Raw genomic sequence first — 15,779 nt, forward strand, 5'->3', positions numbered from 1 at the left:
ATAACAAATATAAAAGTGTATTCGCGGGGGGAACACTTCCATTCACGGACAAAAATACCCTTTACATATTTGTGCTTAACAAATAAAAAATGACATTCCTAATCCATAAAGGAAACATATTAAAAATAATTATCGCAGTAGCTACCATTATGTATCAAATTCCTAATCCTAAAAGAAATTATGCAATAACTATCATTATGTGTTAAATTCCTAATTCTAATAGAAATTACCCAGATATATCACTATATATAAAAGAATATGACGAGTTTCATTAATATTAAATAATCATATTACAATATTTGTGTTAAAACTTTGATATTTTTTATATTTATTAATTTACAATGAAAAATAATATAAATTTGTTTCAATCATATTATCATTTTTTAATTAAAACTTTGATATTTTTTATATTTATTATTTATTTACAATGAAAAATAATAGAAATTTGCTTCAATCATATTATCATTTTTTAATAACGACAATATCAAAAATTAAATCTATTACTTAATTCTAACTTTTTAACATTTCCAATAAAAGAAATTAAAATTTTGTAAAATAATTAAATAAAACAAATAAAAAAATACAAGTCTAATAAAATTTAAATAATAATATATTATTAAAGAAATATACAATTATAATATTAAATAATGGGTCATATATATATCGTTAACGTGCGTAGCACGTGGCCAAAAAAACTAGTATATATATATATAATCTATTTAATCTATTTAATATTTGGTTAAAATGATGGATATGGTTGATTGAGATTTAATGATGGCTATGGGCTAATCTAAGCCGCACGTGATTGGTGACGACCGAGAATAAACATGTTTTGACGGTGGAGATCCAAGATCTAATCTCTTTTTAGCTTTTCCTTGAACACTTTTCATTTTAGTTTTTGAATCTGTGATTCAGCTTTTTGGAACAAAGGATCACTTTACCCCTGAACTTGGTGCAAAGTATCAAAAACGTCCAAATTAGTAAAATGGGATCACCTTTACCCTGAACTTATCAAATTTGGTAAAAAAAAAACCTCCCCACTCTTACTTAAGAGAGTGAGATACACTCTCCGGTTTTCAAAGGTGGTTTTTTCTTTAGGTGGTTTTAAATAAAAAAAGGTTTAAAATGGTCCTAATTTTTTTTAAACATTTTAAATTAATACCTAATAATATAAAAAAAAAACAATTTCACCCCTTTAATAATAAGTTTAAAATGACAAATTAACCCTTCAATTTTAATTTTTTTACAATTTTTTTTAATTTATATAAATATCAATAATTTCATAAAATTAAAAACCGTAAAAGACATGTATACACTAAAAATTAAAATCGACCCCTCGGAAAAAAAAATTCATTTTCTGACAAAAGAATTTCGTTTTCAGGCGAAGAGGAGCTCCTCCTCGCCTGAGAAGAGCTGCTGCTCCGTTGAGGAGCAGCAGCTCTCTTCAAGAACAGATCCAACGATCTGTTATTGGGCAAGAACAAATCCAACGAGGATTTTTCCTCCTCGCCGGATATGAAAAAAATAATTTTTTTGTGTAAAAATGTCTAAAAGGATCCTTAGATTAATTAGGAGTTAATTATAATTAATTAGAGTTTAATTAGGAGTTAATTATAATTAATTTGAATAAATAATGGTTAATTAGAAACTCACTCTCCATTTAAGGTGCCACATCAGTGTAGGGGTGTTTTTGTACCGGTTTTGACAAGTTCAGGGTAAAAGTGATCCGGTTTTGCTAATTTGGACGTTTTTGATACTTTGCGCCAAGTTCAGGGGGTAAAGTGATCCTTTGTTCCAGCTTTTTGTTTGTTTAATATAAATTTATGTCCGGAAGTTGTTATGAACCGTAAATTTATTAATAATTTGAACAGTTTTTTATTAGTTTTTGAGATAATATTCTATTGATATAGTATGATTCATGTGGGTCAAGATCTATTTGTCTTTTGTATACAGTTAAATTTAACTTTCATTTTCATAATTAAAATTTATCTATTTTTTGATATATTATTTTTGATTAAGAGTAAAATAATATCCGCAGTTTAAGTGATATTTATTCCGAACCGTTGAAACCGAAAAAATCCATGTTGAATAGCCAAAATACGATAAAATTTATGATTTTTAAAAACAATTAAACCAATCTTAAAATATATAGGTGGCGATTTTTTTAATTTTCTCATGTCTCACAATCTTATTTACATATGGTAACAATTAATCTTAAATGACTGGTTTTTTATTTAGTATTTTCAATAAATTTATGAATTTTTTTATCTTTTTAAAACTATGAATTTCTCTCTCTTCAAAATTTATTGAATTTCTCTCTTTTTTCAAATGTCACGACCCAAATCCATGAGTCGTGAATGGCGCTAGAAAATGGAAGTGACCTAATGATCTATCGATTAGCAAGCAAGAACATAACACATAATATAATTTTCACTCTAAATTCTTATATTACCTTATTACGTTTTCATATTACACATGCATCTTAATCTGGTTTAATCTTATCTTACTATTATCCACCATGATGTCATGATTCTAATGCATTCATACAAACATGGTATGCTATAACATCTAACTGTATTTCATGTCAAGGCATATCTTACATCATAGTTGAAATTACGATCGTACAGATATCATCAACATATCATACATACATTGATAACTAAACATAAACTAACATACAAAATATATATCTACCCTCTGACTAACGACGTCCGATACTGAACCACCGCTATCCCTACTGCAAACTTGCTAGAATAATATGACTATACGACTCTACAATCCAAAATACCCCCGAGAAGCAAGATTCGGCATGTAGACTTTAAAATACTTGAACAACTCCTGAAAAAGGGTTCAACTTGAAAACGTCAATTAAAACTGGTGAGTTCGTACATTACTAGTAAGCATTAACAAAATAATAATAATATATATAAATAAATACAGTAGCCAGATAAAACCCTAATCCTCGAATCACGTCTATTATCTCGAATCACTTTTATTCATAACCTGATAATCCATAAGTTAACCGTGGGAATGAGGAACCAATGCCATTTACTATACAGACCGGGGACGCCACCACTGTCGTCACATAGGACCGTGGGCGTTCAACCACTGTCATCTAATTTTCACTTATCCAAATAATCCACGGGTTAATCAGGGATTCAACAGCTGCCATTACTTCATAGTCGGGGATATCCAGTGCCGTTAATTATTCAAACCGAGGATAGTCAACCACTGTCGCCACTCATGACCGGGGACATATCAACCTCTTCCACCTGGCAATTAATCATTTTCATCACTTACTTTATTTAATTTTGATCGATACATACTTATTGATTTTACTGGTGTACACGCAGTCATATTGTCACGCAATAGGCAAGCTCCTTTTGTCGGAACAATATCATTACTTTTAATATATATATGATATACCTTTTCAAAAATAATTTATATATTTTTAAAATAATCTATTCGGCTAACGTTGAAAAGTAAGGTACAACTCACAGTTCGCGCTCCTCTTCTTGACGACTCGAACTCTTGAAAGTTTGAATTTCGACTCCTCTGAATACAACGAATCTAACAAGTAAAAAAAAATTAACACTCGTATACGAAGACACGTAATCCTAACTTTAGAGTTACATAGAAACTCCACATAGACAATTGATTTCTCGATCGATCACAACAATCAATAACATTGAAATCATTTCTATTTATCTGAGACCCGGATGAAAGCTGCAAAATTAGAAGGAATTAGGAGAAAGCTCATCATGGAAGGTTTTTATGGGGTTGATTGTGCAGGAAAAAGCGGTGGCTTAGCTCTCTTTTGGGATATTTCAGGTACTTTATCGATCCCGAGTTCTTCCAGTTTTTTATATTGATTATATGATTACCGATGATAAACTGGGAAGCTGGAGATTTACCGGCTTCTATGGCAACCCAGTCCAATATCAAAGAATCCACTCATGGACCCTTTTGAATAGATTGAAGGATCTTTTTGATACTCCCTGGGTTTGTGGGGGAGATTTCAATGAAATTCTCTGTGACTCAGAGAAAGAAGGAGGCTTATTACGACCTAATTATCTCATTAATAATTTCAAGAGATGTCTAAGTGATTGCAGTCTTTTTGATGCTGGTGGCGATGGTAATGGGTTCACGTGGTAAGGTAATAGAGCTTCAGGAGTTTTTAAAGAAAGGCTCAATAGATTTCTAGTCAATTTTGGTTGGCATCGGTTATTTCTAAACTGCTTTATTCAGCATCTAGACTTCTTCGGGTCTGATCATAGGCTTGCTACGAGTTTTGGCACGACCCTACCCATATCCTAGCGCCGGTTGCGATCCTCGAATTTGGGTCGTGACAATTCTCGATAAAAATCCCTGGTTAAAGATCTCATTGCAGATTCAGGGATGTGGAATACAGACCTTATTGACAAGTCCTTCATTCCTATGGATGCTGAAGTTATTGATAGGAGTATTTTTACTCCTATCTTTAGCGTCGTTTCCGCATGCTTTATTAACGTTTTATCACGGTTTTATGGTATTTCGTATGCCTTATTACGTGTTTTAGTATTTCAGGTACTTAGGAGCATTGCGGAAGCATTTTGGTGCAAAAGTTGGAAAAGACGACAAAAGCGATGCGGAAGCTCATTTGCAAATCTGAAAAGCTGACCCCGGGGCACTAATTGACCAATTTGGACTAGCTCGAAGCCTCAAATGAACTCGTGATCTTCATGAAAGTTAAATTAGACGTCCTGAGCTTTCCAACGGTTCAAGAATCGACTGAATCGGACATTTCTACACCGAGTTACGAAGGTTTGAAGATCGAGATTTGGAGCAGGAAATGGCAGCTCGAATCGGGCTTCTCATTTAGCCCAAGGAGTTCTATTCGAACTTGGGCTTGCTGGAATGGGGAAATCTTAATTCAAGATGCATTAAGGCTTTATTTATTTGCTATTTTGGGCCCAACACATGTGTAAATGAATGTTTGTCTTTTTCCTTCTTTTGTTGGTACTATATAAGGGGCCTTATCTCTATTTTAGGTATAGAAGATTTGGCTAGACTTTATTCTATTATTGTACTTTTGAATCTTCTCCTAATTTTAGTCTTCTTCTTCAATAGAATTTCCAGATTTTTATTTTCCTCCATTGTTGAGATCTTTGAAGCTTCATTGAATGAACAAGTTTTATTTTCTATTACAATTATTATTTGTGGGTTTTTCATCTTATTGTAAGTACTCTTTACCCATGTCTTCCATTTATCATTTTGTTGATTTAGCTCTTGAAATGTGTAACTAATCCCCCATGTTTGGGGGTTGAGATGATTTCCTTCTTGTTATGTTAAATGGTATGGTGATTGGTTAAATGCTTGTTCTAATTCTAGTTCCTAATGCTTGTGTTAGCCTAGCTATCTAATGCATGATTTAGTGTTTGCTTGACTCATTGAGAAATGGTTAGGTGAATAGACTTTGGAATTATAAGCCTAGATTGTAATACCACGAGAGTGGATTAGGATTTAGGTGACCTTGAGTTTGTTGATTAATTGATGTTGGGTAATTGGTTTTGTTTAGTATCACGAGAGTGAGTTAGGCATTAATTGATTACTTGATGATTGATTTTGTCGTTCTTAGAGGCTCGAGAGAGCGGGAACGGTGCGCTAGGCACAACTCGGCCCTTGCTTTATACCAATTTATCCATTACCATGTATGCATGACCTAGGAATGATTTCAACCCCTAGACATCTTTTACTTATTGATTAAACTTGTTCTTATTTTAGTTACTTGAATTGTTAGTTTAATTGTTTAGTGCCTATTTAGTGTTAATCTTATTTGAACTTCACCATTCGAGTTTCGCTAAACGAATTGAATCGCAACTAAAATTCATTCTCATCAATCGCTCTAGATTCACTCCTCGTGGGATCGATTCCGACTTCCGGATTATTACAAGTTGTGCTTTTTGCTCAACAAGTTTTTGGCGCCGTTGCCGGGGAGTGACGAGTGTTTATTGATTGATTGAAATTAGTTATTGTTCGGTCGAGTTAGCTTTATTTTCTGTTTTTTATCACTTTTGTTGTTTTTGTTTCTTTCCGGATTTACGCGTGGTTTGCTTGTTGTTGTTTGTGTAGGAGATTAACTATAGTGTATGCACAATACACGAAGGGCCAATCTTCCACTAGAACCGTTTCAAGACAACCTCGGGAGATTTGAAAGAAGTGTGAGAAGGGAAAATCGTATACCCGTTATCATGGAACGTGGGGATGATAATTATGAGGAAGAGCAACAAGGGGACAATCACCCTCAAGTTCAAGGCCATCAAGCACAAAGACAAACTTTGGGGGATTTCTTCCTCCCGGATGTGGATAATGCTACCTATGGGTGCTTTGCAAGACCGGTCACCGCGGCCACTTTTGAGATCAAGCCTAGCACGATTCAACTCCTAGAGAATCGGTGCCAATTCTTTGGGTTACCAAGTGAGGATCCGAATGAACACATAGCCAAGTTCTTGGGAGTGTTGGACACATTCAAGCTCCATAATGTCACCTCCGATCAAATCAAGCTTCGAATGTTTCCGTTCTCACTAAGAGACAAGGCTAGCTTGTGGCTTCGATCACTTCCTAATGCATCTATCCACAATTGGCGGGATCTTGCTCAAGCTTTCCTTCACAAGTACTTTCCGATGGGGAGAACCGCGAAGTTGACAAAGGACATCATTGATTATTACCAATATGAGGGGGAATCTCTCTATGAAACTTGGGAGAGGTTCAAGGATCTCCAAAGGCACGTACCTCATCATCGGCTTGTAAGGGAACATGTGCTTCAAATATTCTATAATGGTTTGGGTGAGATCACAAGGTCTACTATTGATTCGGCCGCGGGAGGATCTTTGATGCAAAAGACGCTTGATGAGGCTAATGAGTTGATTGAAAAATTGGCTATGGTGAGTAGCACTTGGTCCTCGGAAAGGAGAAGACCACCGGCTCAAAAGGCATTAATGACACTTGACCAATCCAAGGAGTTTGAAGCGATGAAAGCCATGAATGCCTCTTTACAAAGTCAAGTTGATGCCTTGAAGAAGCAAGTGGGTCCACGGAATGCTCCGGTTGCATATGTTCAAGTAGGTTGTGAGCATTGTGGAGATTTCAATCATGGAAGTAATGAGTGCTATGCCACGGGTCAAACTTGGAGCGAACAAGTGAATTATGTGGGAGGTCAACGCCAAGGGAATGATCCTTACTCGAACACCTATAATCCGGGGTGGAGAAACCATCCTAACTTCGGATGGAGGAATCAAGAGGGCCAAGGCAATGTGCAAGCAAATCAACAAGCGGGTCCTAGTTTCCAAGGAGGAAATAGGCCCCAACAACAAGGTCCTTATCAAGGCCCTTATCCTAACCATCAAGGGCAAGGAAACAACTATGGTGGTAGACCTCAACACCCTCCGGGATTCCAACAACAAAAGAATACGGATGAGGGAAATGTGCTTTCCAAGGTGCTAGAGAAGCTAGAGAAAATGGAGCAAAGGGAGAAGAATCAAGCTTCTACTATCCATCATTTGGAAACTCAAATTTCTCAAATGGCGATTTCGCTTCAAGGAAGACAACAAGGGGGATTGCCGTCTACTACGGAGAACAACCCTAGAGAGCATGTTAAGGCGGTAGAGCTCCGAAGCGGGAGAAACCTTGAGAAAGCCAATGGGAAGAAGCATGTTGTTGAGGAGGATGAGCCTCAAGTGGTTGTTGATGTAGCAAGCTCAAGCCAAGAACTACCAAAGGAATGTGAGGAAGTGGTTATCGAGGTTGAAGAGCCCTATGTGAGGCCACCACCGCCGCCACCGTTTGTGCCACCGGTTCCATTCCCAAGCCGGTTAAGGAAAGCTCAAGGGAACGAAAAATTTCACAAGTTCCTTGAGATTTTCAAGAAATTGCAAATCAATCTAAGCTTGGCGGATGCACTTCGGGAGATGCCCCAATATGCAAAGTTCTTGAAAGACATAATTATGAACAAGCGTAGTTGGGAGCAAGATGGGACAATACCGCTCACGGAGCATTGTAGTTCCATAATCCAAAGCAACTTACCAATAAAGCTTAAGGATCCAGGGAGTTTTTCTATACCTTGCACTATAGGAAATATGAATGCTATAAATTGCTTGTGTGATCTTGGGGCAAGTATTAACTTGATGCCATTGTTTCTTTTTAGGTCTTTGTTTGGTGATCAACCGGTAAAGCGCACCTCGATGGTATTGCAACTTGCCGATCACTCTCTCAAAAAGCCATATGGGATAGTGGAAGATGTGCTCGTTAAAGTGGATAAATTCATCTTTCCGGTGGATTTTGTGATCCTAGACTATGCGGTAGATAAAGAATGTCCTATGATTCTTGGTCGCCCTTTTATGAACACCGGGCGTGCTCTCATTGATGTTCATGCCGGCAAGCTCACCTTGAGAATTGATGAGGAAAGTGTGGAATTTGATATGAAGAGAGTGATGCGGAATGCCATCGAGGAGGAGGATTGCATGAGAATTGATGTGATTGATGAGATTGTGGAAGAGCAACTCCGGGAGAATGTGCAATTGTTGAATGAAGCAAAGAGGGTAGAAATTTGTCCTCAACAAATCTCTCAAGTTTCGTTTCATTCCGAGTCGGGGGATGATGAGTATACTAGAGAGGATGAACCGAAGCCGGAAAGTTTAGATAAGAGCAATGGTGTGACTCCACCATCTTCGGAGTTGCCCCCGAAAGTTGAAATGAAGCCGCTTCCGCCACACCTTCGGTATACTTTTGTTGGGGAGAATGAAACCTTGCCGATAATTATCTCGAACAAGCTCTCTAAGGATCAAGAAAGGAAGGTTGTGCAAGTGGTGAAAGAGCACATGTTAGCAATGGGTTGGCAAATCTCAGACATTCGAGGAATAAGTCCTCAAATTGTGATGCATAAGATTAATCTCGAAGACGAGTCAAAGAAGTCGGCTCAAAGGCAACGAAGATTGAATCCGAATATGAAGGAGGTAGTGCACAAAGAGATCGTCAAGCTCCTCGACGCCGGAATAATCTACCCGATTTCGGATAGTGAGTGGGTTAGTCCCATTCAATGTGTTCCTAAAAAGGGCGGTATGACGATGGTGGAGAGTGAAAAAGGAGAGCAAATCTCCACGAGGACGGTAACCGGTTGGCGTGTATGCATCGATTATCGGAAGCTCAATGAGGTAACCCGAAAAGATCACTTTCCGCTACCATTTATCGATCAAATGTTAGAAAGGGTAGCGGGACACAAGTTTTATTGTTTCCTTGATGGGTACTCGGGTTACAATCAATTCTTAATCCTCCCGGAAGATCAAGAGAAGACGACCTTCACATGCCCCTACGGTACCTTTGCATACCGGCGAATGCCTTTCGGACTATGCAACGCACCCGCCACATTTCAAAGGTGTATGACCTCAATCTTCAACGATATGATTGAAGATATTATGGAGGTGTTCATGGATGACTTCTCCGTGTTTGGCGATTCGTTCGATGGTTGTTTAGCGAATCTAAGGCGGGTTTTAGCACGATGTGTGGAGACAAATTTAGTGCTAAATTGGGAAAAGTGCCACTTCATGGTGGATGAAGGCATTGTACTCGGGCATAGGATATCGGAGGCGGGAATTGAAGTGGATAGGGCAAAAACGGCGGTTATTGAAAAATTAGTCGCTCCGACTACGGTCAAAGGAGTTCGGGCATTTTTGGGCCACGCGGGTTTTTACCGGCGCTTCATTAAAGATTTTTCGTCGATTGCTCGACCTTTGACAAGTTTGCTAGTAAAAGATGCGTCGTTTGACTTCACAAGGGATTGTCAAGATGCTTTTGAGAAGCTAAAGTCGGCACTTGTGACCGCTCCCATTATTTCATCTCCGGATTGGAGTTTGCCTTTTGAGCTAATGTGTGATGCTAGTGACCAAGCATTGGGTTGCGTGTTGGGGCAAAGAAAGGACAAGCGGGTGCATGTGATCTATTACGCTAGTAGAACTATGGCGGGAGCACAACTCAACTATACCACTACCGAAAAGGAGATGTTGGCGGTTGTCTTTGCTCTCGATAAGTTTAGACAATACTTGCTTGGGTCGAAGTGCATCATATACACCGATCATGCCGCTTTACGGTATCTATTCACTAAGCAAGATGCAAAGCCTAGGCTTATTCGGTGGATTCTTCTCATGCAAGAGTTCGATGTAGAAATCCGAGATAAGAAGGGTACGGAGAATGTGGTGGCGGATCACCTTTCGAGATTTGAGAATCCGGAACCAATTCCTATTGGTGTGGAGATTAATGAGCGGTTTCCGGACGAAACGCTTATGATGATTCGGGAAGTGGAGACACCATGGTATGCCGATTTTGCAAATTACCTCTCATCGGGAGTCATGCCTCCGGACTTGACATCCCACAAAAGGAAGAAGTTCTTATCCGATGTTAAAAGGTACTTGTGGGACGAACCTTTCTTGTTTAAAATATGTGGTGATGGAATGTTGAGACGATGTGTGTCCTTGGGAGAAATGATGCCCATTTTGAGTTCATGTCATGAGACCGGACATTATGGTTCGGCTAGAACCGCCGCTAGAGTGCTTGAGAGCGGGTTCTTTTGGCCAACTTTGTTTCGTGATGCCAAAGAGTTTGTTGGCCATTGTGATCGGTGTCAACGTGTAGGCAACATCTCGAAAAGAGATGAGATGCCTTTGACTTCGGTTCAAGAAGTGGAAATATTTGATGTATGGGGTATAGATTTCATGGGGCCTTTCCCGGTTTCATTCAAAAACCAATACATTTTGGTATGTGTGGATTATGTTTCGAAATGGGTAGAAGCGGAGGCTTTGCCCACTAATGATGCTAAAGTGGTGTTAAGTTTTCTTAAGCGGCTAGTGAATCGGTTTGGGACTCCTAGAGTGGTTATTAGTGATGGTGGTTCGCATTTTTGCAATCGGCAATTTCAAGCTCTTATGAGGAAGTATAATGTGCATCACCGGGTCGCCACACCTTATCACCCCCAAACAAGTGGCCAAGTTGAGGTTTCGAACCGTGAATTGAAAAGAATTCTCGAGAAGACGGTGAATGGATCCCGGAAAGATTGGTCTTTGAAATTGGATGATGCATTGTGGGCGTATAGGACGGCCTACAAAACTCCACTTGGTATGTCACCATTCCGTATTGTTTATGGGAAGGCGTGTCATCTTCCTCTAGAGCTTGAGCATAGAGCGTATTGGGCTATTAAGAAGTTGAACTTTGACTTCAAGAAGGCGGGGGAAAAGAGATTGCTTCAATTGAATGAGTTAGATGAATTCCGATTCATGGCATATGAGAATGCCAAGCTCTATAAAGAGAAAACGAAGCAATGGCATGATGCTCACATCTCCCCAAAGGTCTTAGAGGTTGGTTCGTTTGTACTTCTTTACAATTCACGCTTGCGGTTGTTTCCGGGAAAGTTGAAATCTCGTTGGAGTGGCCCATTCAAAATCCGGAATGTGGCGAATCATGGTGCGGTGGAATTGGAGAATTCCAAGGGTGAAACTTTCAAGGTTAATGGCCACCGGTGCAAACCATATCTTGGACCCTTGACGAATCGGGTGGAGGATGAGATATCCTTCACAAATCCTACATGAGTCCACCATGAGACGGTCGAGCTTTCGACTTTAAACAAGCGCACTTGGGAGGCATTCCCAAGAGGTTCGATTTAATGTTTTTGTTGTTGTTTTACCTTCTTTAGATTGTTTAGATATTGTTTTTTTTTTGTTAGTTTTATGTTTTTTTTGTTCAAGATAACGTCCGGTGTGTTTGGTTTTGGTGCGTAGGTGTGGCGAAAAAGAGCGAGAATTTAAAAAAAAAAAAAAAAAAAAAAATTTCGATCTCCCCCTTAAAGAATGGAGCTCGAATCGAGCTGCACATGCTCGATTCGAGCTACATAATTCTGGTTTCCATAATTATGTAGCTCGAATCGAGCTACTCAAGCTCGATTCGAGCTACACAATTCTGGAAACCAGAATTGTGTAGCTCGATTCGAGCTACACCTTCCTAAGGTGTAGCTCGATTCGAGCTACATGCCTTAAGGGGGGGGGGGCAAAATTTTTTTTTAAAAATCTAAATGTTCCTATTGGTTGAAATTTTGGAATGTTCCTATTGGTTGGTATTGAGGGGAGTTGGATTGATGAGGTGTTTTAATCTTGGCCTTCAAATTAGAAAAACACTTCACCAAGATTCATGACATGGCAAGATCTCCACCCCTCTTCTCCTATTTTTCAAATCTTACCCCAAAAAGAACTCCAACACTTCATCTTCTCCAAATTCTTTTCCCCATTTATCACAAACTCCATAGCCAAGACCTCCATTCTCTTTCCTCTAACAAAACTTCTTCAAGCTCTATCTCCACCATTTTTAAGCCAAACTCAAAACTAAATACACTTTCAAACACCCTTTTCCCTCCTCTACAATGTCTCGGAATACAAGAGCAAGCCGAGCCTCAAAGAAAAAATCCATACTTCCTAGTGAGCAAGAAATTCAAGAGGAGCTACCACCACAACCTATCCGTTCTTCAAGAAAGCCAACCAATTTCGGGGCTCTTTCACGGAAATACAAGGCACCCTTCGAAATCCGCTCGGTTAGTGAGGGTGAACGCTACGAGAAGCTTAAGAAATGGGGTATCACCGATGCTTATGCCATATGTTGGGAAACCATGAAGAAGTTGAAAGTTGATGACGCGCTAGAAGAAAGTCTTCACTTCCTCTACCTTGATAAAGTAACTAAGATACCACATGATCAATGTGAGGAACTCACATTTGAATTCTTCACCACTCTTGCGTCATCCGACAACACTTCTATTACATTTCGGTTAGATGGCAAAGAGCGGGAATACTCCATGGAAAGTTTGATCCAAGGCCTTCAATTGAATGAGTTCGGATTTAAAGAGTTGCCGGGTTTAGACGATATGGAGGCAAACGTGATTTGGAATAAAGCATCGGGGAAGCCGAGTTACAACTCACACATCGCCAAATTGAAAGAGGTTCGGGATTTTGTCACCATAATCTTGCTTAAGTGGTATGGTCACACTTTCCATGGTCGCCATGAGCATAACAAAGTATCAAAGTCGGATTTGTTCCTTTTGCGAGCTTTAGACCATCCAACGGAAAAAGAATTGCAATTAAGTATGGGGTATCGGTTGATGGCATTGCTCCGGGAGATTCCAAAAGTTCCAAAGAAGCTCGGATTCGGATGGTTAGTGTTGTTCTTGGCAAGACAAGACCCGGATTTTGATGAAAGCAAATATCGGATTCAATCACCACGAATGATTGATATGGATCATTTGGGTATAGGAGGATATGTGAGGAAAGAGAAAATAGTGGGGAAATACTTACACGATAATTGGGTGGAAACACATCCCGGCATGCCAATTCCGCGTGGTTTGCGCGCATCACCAAGACAAGAAGTAGAGCCGGTGCGACGGAAAGACAAATATGCGGCCGGAACAAGCGCCGAAGGAGGAGCAATACCGGAGGGCGTGCAATGGGAGCCTCCCGCTCCTAATGTGGATACAAGGAATGACTTTGAAGCCGCCCAACTCCGATTCATGGAGGATCAACGCAAGATGTGGGCACGTATGGAATATCGCCAAAAGAGGCTTCATGATCGACAAAGGCGTCACGAAGAGAAATTACGTGACTATCTCAATGCCCAAGGAGGGCCGGCCTATCCATCTCCAACTCCATCGCCCGAACCACCGGAATTCGACTAAAACGAGATTTGCATTTCTCTAACTCAACTCATACAATTTTGCTTTATATTTCTTACTTAGGGACTAAGTTCGAAATAGTGTGAGGAGGGTTAGTCAATTGTATGTCGATAGTTGAAATTTATCTTGTTTTATGCTTTATTGGGTTTTATTTTACTTTGTTGTTTTAGTTTGTGTTAGTAGTCTAGTTATTGAGTCACCTCCACTAAACCTTTGCTCTAAGCATGATATTGAATGTTTTGTATGTTTGTGATTGTGGCGGAATTTGGAAATTTATCAACTTATGACATCTCCCGATCTTTAATGGCATGAATGTGTTTTTGTCTAATTTGAGCAACTTCCAAGGATGATTGATTGATGAAAATACTTTTATGTGACAAAATTTTGATGGAAATTGGGTGAAAATGTTCTTTGGTGAAAACAATTGTGAGCATGATAGTTGTTTTGGGATATGGATGCATGATGTGCATATTTTTGAAAATTTTGGGTCATTTGTGAATAAAATTGGGCATGATTGGCATGAGAACATAGGAATTAAATTAGTGCATAACACCACATTCTTTTCTAAAATGTTGAGCCTTGATTATAATTCTTGTGTGTTGTGTAGCTATATTCCTAGAACTTGCTTAGTGTCCATTTAAGACTATATAGTTGAGTGTCAATTGCTAAATGATTATGGCATTAGGATCACCATTTTGTTTAAAACCACTTAAAAAGCCTACCCTTACCACTAGGTCACCCCTTTGAGCCTTAAGCCATTTCTTTCAAATTGCAACACATGTTAACACACCATCCCTTCAACAAATTACCCTTTGAAAATACCCTAAAAATTGACTTGAATGACTTTTAACTATTAAGAAGTTTGTCTAACTTGAAGAATAGGAAAGGCATGAGCAAAGAAGTAATTATATGCCTAAAGAAAAGAAAGAAAAGCAAAAGAAAGAAAGAATAAAGAAAGATCAAGAAAAATAAAAAGAAAAAAAAATAATAAAAAAATAATAAAAAAAAAAAAAAAAAAAAGAAAGAGAGTAGAAGAAAAGTTGAATAAAAGGCATGAAAATCAAATTGAAGTTCAAATGTGCAAGAAAATTCCAAGTTAGACAAATAATTGTGAATAAATATCTAGTTGTCAAGTCAAATTTTTTGTAGCCAAAATTATCCTTCTTTACCTACCCCCTAACCCCTAGCCAAGTTACAACCCATTCAAAAGACCATATGATAGCAATTGATTACCGAACTAAGTAGGGGAGAATCGGACTAAAAGCAAGCCTATGGTGAATTAGCATTTTTCTTGAGCTTAATTGTGTGCACCCCCAAACACTTGTGTGTTAGAGTGAATCTGGTGAGAATTAATATGCTTTTAAATTGATGCCTATGTTTGCTATGCCTTGATTGCCTTCTTATCACTTGACCAAGTAATGCATGTCCCTTAGATGACCTTAATGACTTGAATTGTTCAACAAAAACCTTAAGCCAATGCAAGTGTAGTCTAATTGTCATCTCATTTTGTCATTAAAAGTGCATTCATCTTTTGTGTGCATCATTAGCGGTTGTTGACTTTAGGCGAGATCATTTGAGCCATTGTTGAATAGGAGTTCATTTGTTGATGCTTGTTCAAGATCGCCATGGTTAGTTTCCGTTTAATTTGCCTAAGTTCAATTCTTGCTTGGGGACAAGCAAAGCTTTAGTGTGAGGAGGTTTGATAGGAGTATTTTTACTCCTATCTTTAGCGTCGTTTCCGCATGCTTTATTAACGTTTTATCACGGTTTTATGGTATTTCGTATGCCTTATTACGTGTTTTAGTATTTCAGGTACTTAGGAGCATTGCGGAAGCATTTTGGTGCAAAAGTTGGAAAAGACGACAAAAGCGATGCGGAAGCTCATTTGCAAATCTGAAAAGCTGACCCCGGGGCACTAATTGACCAATTTGGACTAGCTTGAAGCCTCAAATGAACTCGTGATCTTCATGAAAGTTAAAGTAGACGTCCTGAGCTTTCCAACGGTTCAAGAATCGACTGAATCGGACATTTCTACACCGAGTTACGA

The 15,779-nt window shown here is 38.6% G+C and overlaps 1 non-coding gene across 1 annotated transcript; it reads right to left on the reverse strand.

Annotated features, from left to right (window-relative positions):
* Positions 1 to 6,677: 6,677 nt before the first annotated feature.
* LOC126662429 (small nucleolar RNA R71) lies at positions 6,678 to 6,784 on the reverse strand. Its single transcript, XR_007635802.1, has one exon. It is a non-coding gene; the product is annotated as a small nucleolar RNA R71 (small nucleolar RNA).
* Positions 6,785 to 15,779: the final 8,995 nt, after the last annotated feature.

The sequence above is a fragment of the Mercurialis annua genome, linkage group LG8, assembly GCF_937616625.2.
Source record: "Mercurialis annua linkage group LG8, ddMerAnnu1.2, whole genome shotgun sequence".
Taxonomy (NCBI): domain Eukaryota; kingdom Viridiplantae; phylum Streptophyta; class Magnoliopsida; order Malpighiales; family Euphorbiaceae; genus Mercurialis; species Mercurialis annua.